The sequence below is a fragment of the Cryptomeria japonica genome, chromosome 5 (genome assembly GCF_030272615.1).
Source record: "Cryptomeria japonica chromosome 5, Sugi_1.0, whole genome shotgun sequence".
NCBI lineage: Eukaryota > Viridiplantae > Streptophyta > Pinopsida > Cupressales > Cupressaceae > Cryptomeria > Cryptomeria japonica.
In genome coordinates this window covers 259,594,998-259,603,260 of record NC_081409.1, presented here as the reverse complement: position 1 = coordinate 259,603,260, position 8,263 = coordinate 259,594,998, and the positions used below count along the sequence as shown (strand labels likewise).

At 30.1% G+C, this 8,263-nt stretch overlaps 1 long non-coding RNA gene across 1 annotated transcript; it reads left to right on the top strand.

Annotated features, from left to right (window-relative positions):
• The first annotated feature begins 5,099 nt into the window (after positions 1-5,099).
• LOC131058328 (uncharacterized) lies at positions 5,100-7,421 on the top strand. Its single transcript, XR_009109344.2, has 2 exons — positions 5,100-5,354; positions 7,008-7,421. It is a non-coding gene; the product is annotated as an uncharacterized LOC131058328 (long non-coding RNA).
• The last annotated feature ends 842 nt before the right edge of the window (positions 7,422-8,263 follow it).

The window sequence follows — 8,263 nt, the reverse complement described above, 5'->3', positions numbered from 1 at the left end:
ATTTAAGGGTATGCAATCCCTTTCCAATTTCTTTCTTTTTGTATAATGCTTATTCCACAATGCCTCACTTGGCTGGGAGTGATTACTCAGATGTATTTGAGCAAGGATAGGAGGTTTTGTTGCTAGCTTCTTTCCTCAAATTCTTGAACCAGTTTCTCAATCAATAAAGTATGATAGCTTGCTACTTTTATTAAAACAAAAAAAAACATCACTATCATATCAAATTCACTTTGAATTTGGACATGCATGAAAGATTAGACTAAATAAAGTTTTGAAGAGATTTTATGACGAATTTCTTTTTTCTTTATTCTTTCTGGGTCTGAGATATGATGCTTATAAGGTTTGATGCGCATTCAAGTATTGTTTATTTAAGAATGGAATAATTGTACGAGATTTTGTTGACTTCTTTTGCAATGGACATACCTTTGTTCAATGAATTAAGTGATGACTATCCCTCACGGAAAAAGGCTTTTGGATTGCATTATAATTCTGTGACATGACCACTCATATGAAGCAAGTTGGCAAATCTCCTCGAGAAAATAAAATGTGTTTTTCGTGTATTATCCAGAATCTTTCTCCTTTTGGTCTGTCGATGGGAGGGCAATATGCTTTGTTCGTCTTTTGTTGTATTGCAGTTAACTGTAATAAAAGCTAAGCATCGTTCATTTGTTGTTTGATGGTTTCGTATAGAGGAATAGTGGAACAAGCTGTTCTTATTTTTATTTTTGTTTTCTCTTGTATACGGTATGTTATGTACATTTTTTTTATTGTAGTACGGTTTGATGATTTTTATATGGAGTAAGGGCATTTTCATATACTGGAAGTCATTTATAAAGTCAAAAATAGATTGTCTATTATCATGAATTATGAATTATATTAGAATTTTTTTTATTTTATTTTTTTAATAAAAAATTACGAATTTTTTCTTCGTGTTGTTGAAGATGAATTTAAAAGTAGCTTATTATATATATATATGTGTGTGTTAAATAAATATATTATTTCTTATTGAACTGTGCTCCTAGATTCAACTACAAAAAGTTTATTTGCAACAAAGTTTTTTATCACATTCCATGATTTATTATGAAAATAAGAGAGTTGTAGAAAGAAATATAAATCTTAATAAACTAATTAATTAAAATATTATAACTTTTATTTATATGAATCTCAGATGAATATTAAATTATTTCTTTACATGGATCCCAATGTATATAATAACTTGATATTTAGAAATAATTATTAAAAATAATCTAAATTGTATCATATGTTTATTTTTCTCATTTTTTAATATTTTTCTTTAAATTAATTAATAAAAATATTAGAACTTTTGGCCTTCTTGGGTTGATCAAAAAAAGGAAGATAGGTCTATTATGGAATGAAGAAACGAGAGTAGATGTGGACTAAAATAAATTTTGATGGTGCATCAATGGGCGACGGGGGCTTTTCAAGAGATGGATACATTGCACGTGACTAGAAGGGGGAAAACTCTAGCCCTTGGAATGAGATGGCTTTCCAAGGGAACAAACAATGAAGCATAGGCTTAAGTAGGTCTTTGGAGGGCTAAAATGGCAAAAAAATTGAATGTTGCCAAATTGCATTTGGAAGGGGATTTGATGATCATTGTCAACGCGATCATCAAAGTAAAGGATCTCTACAGAGGTTGGATAAATTTATTAAATTAATTTTAAAAGAATTGAATAATTTTAAAAATTATAAAATCTCCCACACCCTATGAGAAGGAAATCATGAAGCAAACACTCTATCCAAAGTAGGGTCATCATTTAATAATATGCATAGTAAAGAGATATGGGAAGATTTTTGTGCGAATAAGCTAGTGTACAAGGAGGAAGGTATATCGACATATGAGGGAGAATGATGATTTTGAGTGGTCGAGGGTGGCAATGAGATTTATAATTGTAGTATGAGATATTTTTCTCATTTTTTCGCATTCTCTAAACAACGTGGTAAGGGAGATAGTGGGGATATGAGGTGGTGGAAAAATAACTTTAGGTAGAAGAGAATGGAGGTGATGTCTTCTCTATCATCGGCAAAACATTAGCTCACATTCTTGGGTAAGGTTTCAGAGAAATGCCTTTCTGAGATTTTTTATGTTTGAAGAGCCAATTTTGGAGAGGAATATATGTGGTAAGAATTTAAATTTTGTATCGATTTGGATGTGGTTTCAAAGGTTACTGCTTGGGTTTTAGAATTGGGCTCCAAGTAGAGGCCGAATGGGTTCTTTGTGCATGTGTCCTAGAGGGATACCTTTTCAAATTGAAGTCCTTGTTGGTGAATGTTGTCCCTGGGAAGGGATTACGGAGGTGTATGAACAAGGGTATTTATTCTAGGGAGGAGAATGAATAGTTTAGGCCCCTCATCTCGTGGAAGGATGGAATTGATAGAATTGAACGACAAAGGATGTGGGAGGAGGAGAAGAAGAAGACAAACTAAGGGTCGAACTTCTAGCCTAGAGACTTTTTGGTGAACAAGCCACAAAACTCATGATGCAAAGGACTGGGTAAGCAGTGAATACATTAAGGGGCAAAATCTTATGCCCATTTTTTGTATGTTTGTAAATGTAATAAACATATTTATCTGGTATAGACAATTAGAATTTTGCTTCTTATAGTACTATAGAGGTTCTTTTTGCCTTACTACCTCGACCATGGGCATGATAGATTTTAGTCTTTTTTGAATACTTTTTTGTCATTCAGAAATAAGAAGTGAATGTTGTAGTGGTAAGTTTCTAGTTTGATCATGGTATAAGCTCGACAGATTGAACTTTAAAATACTTTACTTTACATTACTGATTATATATATATATATATATGGACCTCATTGTATATAATAAAAGAATTGGTTTGACAAATCTTAATAATTTCTTTTTATCTTTTCAAAATTTTATATGAATTTTAGTTTTATTTTTAATAAAAATTATAATTTATTATTTTAATAAACAAAAATTATTTATAAATATAATATATTTATATGTTCATTTTAAATATTTTCCTTTCACAATTTATAACATTATATCCTTCTATTCATTATTAAAATTAAAGAATGTATGTAAATAAAATAATATATGTAAGTTAAAATTTAAAACTAATGAATATTACTTGAATTATTTACATAGATCTCAATGCATGTAATAATTTGATCTTTAAAAATAATTATTAAAAATTACTTAAATTGTATCTTATGTTTATTTTTGTCAATTTTTCATATTTCTCTTTAAATTAATTAATAAAAATATTATTACCTTTTATTTATATGAATCTCCATTTAATGTTATATAATTTATTTACATAGATCTTATTATATAATTTATTTTTTTTGATTTGATACATTTTCTAAACTATTTATAATTTTTTTTTTATTATTTAAACTTTTTCAATTTTATATAAATTTTAATTTTATTTTTTATTAAATATATCATTTATTATTTCAATAAAAAATAAAAACATTATCTATAAATATGATACATTTATATGCTAATTTTAAATATTTTCATTTCACAATTTATAACAGCATATCCTTCTACTCCTTATTCTATTTAAAGAATGCATAAAAATAAAGTAATATACATACATCAAAATTTAAAACTAAAGAGACTAAAAGGGATGGAAAGGTAGGTTTCATGAAAGTTAAAAGAGTGTCTTGAAGAAGGGAAGCATTTTGATGATATGGTGATCATTTAGTATTACAAAAATGATGATTTTTCTTTTAGTTATTTATATTATATAATGTCTTTAGTCAAGAGGTGAAAATATTAAATAAATATAGATTAAATAGTAAATATTTTTTATAAATGGTTGTTTAAATAGTCTTTGAGTTTATTAGATAAAGTTAAATACATATAATTAATTTTTTAATTAGAGGTATTTTTAAATTGTATAAGTAGTAGGAACAAGGTTAGTATATTAGTATAATGTTTGTATACTAGATAAACATGAATATATTTAATCATGTAAGTCTTAATAAGAGAAAATCTGCAACTTCCAATTTATTCTACTATTATTAGTTTTCTTCTACAATGTAAATTTTTATTTATTTTTAGTTCTTTTCCTAGTTTTATGTATTTGTGTTTTCTCTATTTTTATCTATATCCTAGCATTCAAATAAGTTGCATTTCCATTTCCTAAGATGCATGTATCCTACAAGACCTCCATTGTTTTTTTGTGGCTTCCACCTTTTTCCTTCCTTTCATTAAATCCTACATTCTATGGATCAAATGCCAATATAAATTATGAGAACTCCTTGCACCTTCTTTTATCTTAGATTCTCTTAAAAAAAGGGGCCTCCTTAGGTGGATTGTCAATGCTTCTCCTTTGGTATATAAGGTAAATTTTGGGGATTAGCTACTGCAAAAATTGAATGTTAGGTAAATTAATTTTACTATTCACCATCAAATTTTTCAGATCATTAGATTTTTTAAGAACTAATCTAACAACATATTAGAATTTATTAGAAATTTATAATACATTTTATAAGCTCATGGTCACATGTGCAACCATTATTCTATCCTTGAGTGTCATTTTCCCTTTTGCATCACCATGTTATTCTTACGATTTTCCTTATTTATTCTTAATGTCTCTTGTTTTCCTTCTCCTTTCAACCATTTTTACTCCTTATATCAATTCTTCATTTTAAACTACTATTTTCCTCTCTTCTTTATACTTTCTTACAATTTTTCTTTGTTATTAGGCAAGAGTGAATTAATCTATCTCTTGAAAATTGTGTCGTTCACATACTGCTGCTCAAACTTTTTAAGAAATATAGAAATAAAATGTTAAAAAAAAGAAGGAAACAAATTTGTGGAGCACGTGGCATTTTTGGCAATATGCGGCTTATTTCCAGCCCCCCTATATATTTTCCCATAACTTATTTTCATTCCTAAATAATAGCTGCTCCACTTAAATAGCAAAAGATTCTAAATTATCTTTTACCAACAATTTTAAATTTGCATGACAACATTCCAACTGCTTAAAATTAAGCAGGGGCATGAAAACATAAGATTATCCTATAATCTATGCAATTTTCGCTATTAAAGTGGAAATTTTGCTTCTCATTTCTATTTTCTCATTGGCTATCCTCATTAATGCCCGTGATATTATCTTTTTCCACTTGAAAAATGAGCGGACGACTACAGAAAAACAAGTTTCCAAAACGTGGCAATGTCATAGGTCACTCACGTGGTTTATCCGTGGCATTCCATCTTGCGTTTAGTGGTTTCTGTGAAGTGGGCTCACATAAATTGGAGCTGGAAAAGCCCTCTTTGTTGTTTGCATGATATTTTCTGCATATTTCCTGTTATCGTCGTTGTTGACGACGTGATACAATCTCTGCAGCATCTTCAGGTGAGGCCTTTGCCATGGTTTGATGACATTTTCTCATTTTATAGCCTGCATTTTGTTTGTAGGGTTTATCTGTTTAGTTGACTACAATGCAATGGGATTTCAGAAACGGGGCTAAACCCCCATAAATAACCCTCATCAAATAGCATTATTCTGAAGAGGGTGGTGGAAAGCTTATTTTGATTGTATTGTGTAAGCATCCAAAGCAGATGAAAATATTTTCCAAGACATTTGCTCATCTCAGTCTGGGCATTTTGTGTTTGGGGTTTCTGTATGTTTTAGAGGCATTTTCTGTTTGGGGTTTCTGTATTTTTTACAGGCATTTTGTGTTTAGGATTTGAATATTTTCCTACATTTTGGCTGCCAAATTAGTGAAGGTAGCTACTTGGGCATTTTGTGTTTAGGGTTTCTATATTTTCTACTTCGGCATTTTATTGCAAATTCGCTTTGATTCATGTCCATATAGCACACATTTTATTCAGTATGTGGGTGCTGTCCTATAATTTATGCAATGCCATTTCTAAAACATTTTTATTGTAGTTGCTAGCCCCAGTAAATTCGAGCACTTCAGACACACTTATAATCTGCTTTGATTCATGCCAACATGGCAACTGAATATTACATCTCAAGGCCTAAGCAAATTTTTCATGAAACTGAAAATTGTCGAACAGGGATGTTCTCTATTTTAGTTCACATTTTCAGTGTCTGCAACCTCAATGAAATCTATTTCTTTTGGGGTTTCAGTTTTTGCAAGTTCAACAGTCTCTTGCTTTGCTTAAGTTCCAATTATTTCCTTTAGAGTTTTAGTTTATTCAATGACATGCCCAGTAAAGAGGGAAAGGCTCTAAAAACAGCTAACATGATTTGAGGGCTTATACCAATCCTTGCACTACGCTAATCTTGAGACTACCAAAATAGAGTACAAAGCATTAGACATAATTATTATAGTTAAAAAAAAAATGCTATTGAAGCACTTTCAAATTAACTCCGTGCACACAATTTTTCTCCCTGGCCACATCATGATTTATCATTCATAGTTCAAACTTTCATAAAAGGAGCATTTTTTCTTTAATGCTGGGCATGCTTTCACGGGGAGATTAGTTAAAACTCGATTGGGGGCATATCTTGCAAGGGTTGCTTTCCCTGAGACCACATTTCTTTGGGGTTTTTTTGGAAAACAATTCACATACGTGTCAATGCTTCCATCATTCTGCATATACTCTCTTGACAGTATAGACCTTCCCAGCTCTTAGAAACACTTCTACTCTTACCTCTGGTTCTTTGAGAAGCCATGCTTCTATCAGATCCTCGTTATCAGTACTACAGTGTGTTACGGTTTAAAAAATTCAATATTTTTTCTATTTGCAGAAAATTTTCTTCTTTTCTCGTTGATTTCCAATCGGAATATTTATCATTTATTGCATGTTGTGAAAAATCGATTTGCCAAAATATAAGTAAATTACTTCCTTTCTCATGGATTTCAACATTTTTTCATTTCAAATATCATATTTCTCTAGAGTACTTCCATTGCATTGGTCAGACCAAGGAAGTTAAATTTAGGCACTTGAAAGTGAAGGTTGACAGTCTAGTTTATTCTTAACCATCCATTTGTTGGTTTTTATAGTTGATGTCTTCATTTGGTTCATTGCTGTATAGGGTACAGTGCAGGTTCTAGCACGAAAGTAGCAAATGATTGCAGGAGCTCAAAATGATCAAGAGGTCCACAGTGCAAGGACTGAAGGGCTTAAAATGCCATTCAGATAGTAGTTAGGGGGCAGAAGAATTCATTGACACCTATGCATCTTGTTCCTAAAGTAATTGTTCTCTTAATTAAGATGCAAAGTGATTCTAGTAACTTGTCCTTCATCTAAATTCCTCAAAGAACATGAGACCATCAGCTCTTTTTGCTCCATGGCTCTAGCATAAGGGTGAATTTAATTTCTATTTATGCTTCAATGATTTTGTTACTAGGATAAACATACTCCTTTGCAAACTTTGTACTCTGTTTCCTATTGCAACAGAGTTGGTAGTTACTGATTCAACATTTTCAATCATTTCCAGCTACTATGATATCATTCTCTTTGTCACAGGTTTGTTTCAATTTGAAATGCTTCTTGATTTGATATGTACTAGATTAATGAAATGCATAAGCTTCAAAACAACATTGGTAACATTTGATCTAATTGTTGAGATTTCAAGTGTGCTCTACTTTGATTTGGATGTCAAGTGAATGTGAATTTCTTACCTTTCCTATTTGCACATAATTTGATTTGCTAGTTTTCAAAGCTTTAAATGGTAGTAAGGCCTATAAATGCTTTTAACATTAAACATATTTCCCATCCCTGACAAAAGGCAGGGACTCTAGCTGCATCGCAGCTCTTGTTTCCATTTGTATTCAATTACGGTTTGGTTTTTTCAATCTGTTTAATTTATCGTTATCATAGTTTACATATCATTTACATATTTTGTAATTATTATAAGAATACGAATTGTAATACCTATCTTCTAGCGATAGAATTTTATGCTGTTATTGTTGAGTGTTTCGTTATCTTCATTGGAAAAATTATATGTTATTCACATTTATTTTACACTCATGATGCTCGTGTATATATGAATGGATCAACATAAATAATAGTTATGGTGATGTTATGTAAATTTATAAATTAATCTGATTAACTTATTTATGTTATGTGAGTTGATAAATTAATCCGATTAACTTCCTTCTCTATTTTTTGTGTAGGATTTAATTTTATGACTTATTGGTATAATGCATTTTATATGTTATGAATTTATGGTCATCTATCACGGTAATATTGTTATTTAATAAAAGTAATATTATCATGTCTTGAAATTGAAGTACATGTATTAGAGATGTCTACCTACGGAATGATATATGTAATGTTATTTAATTT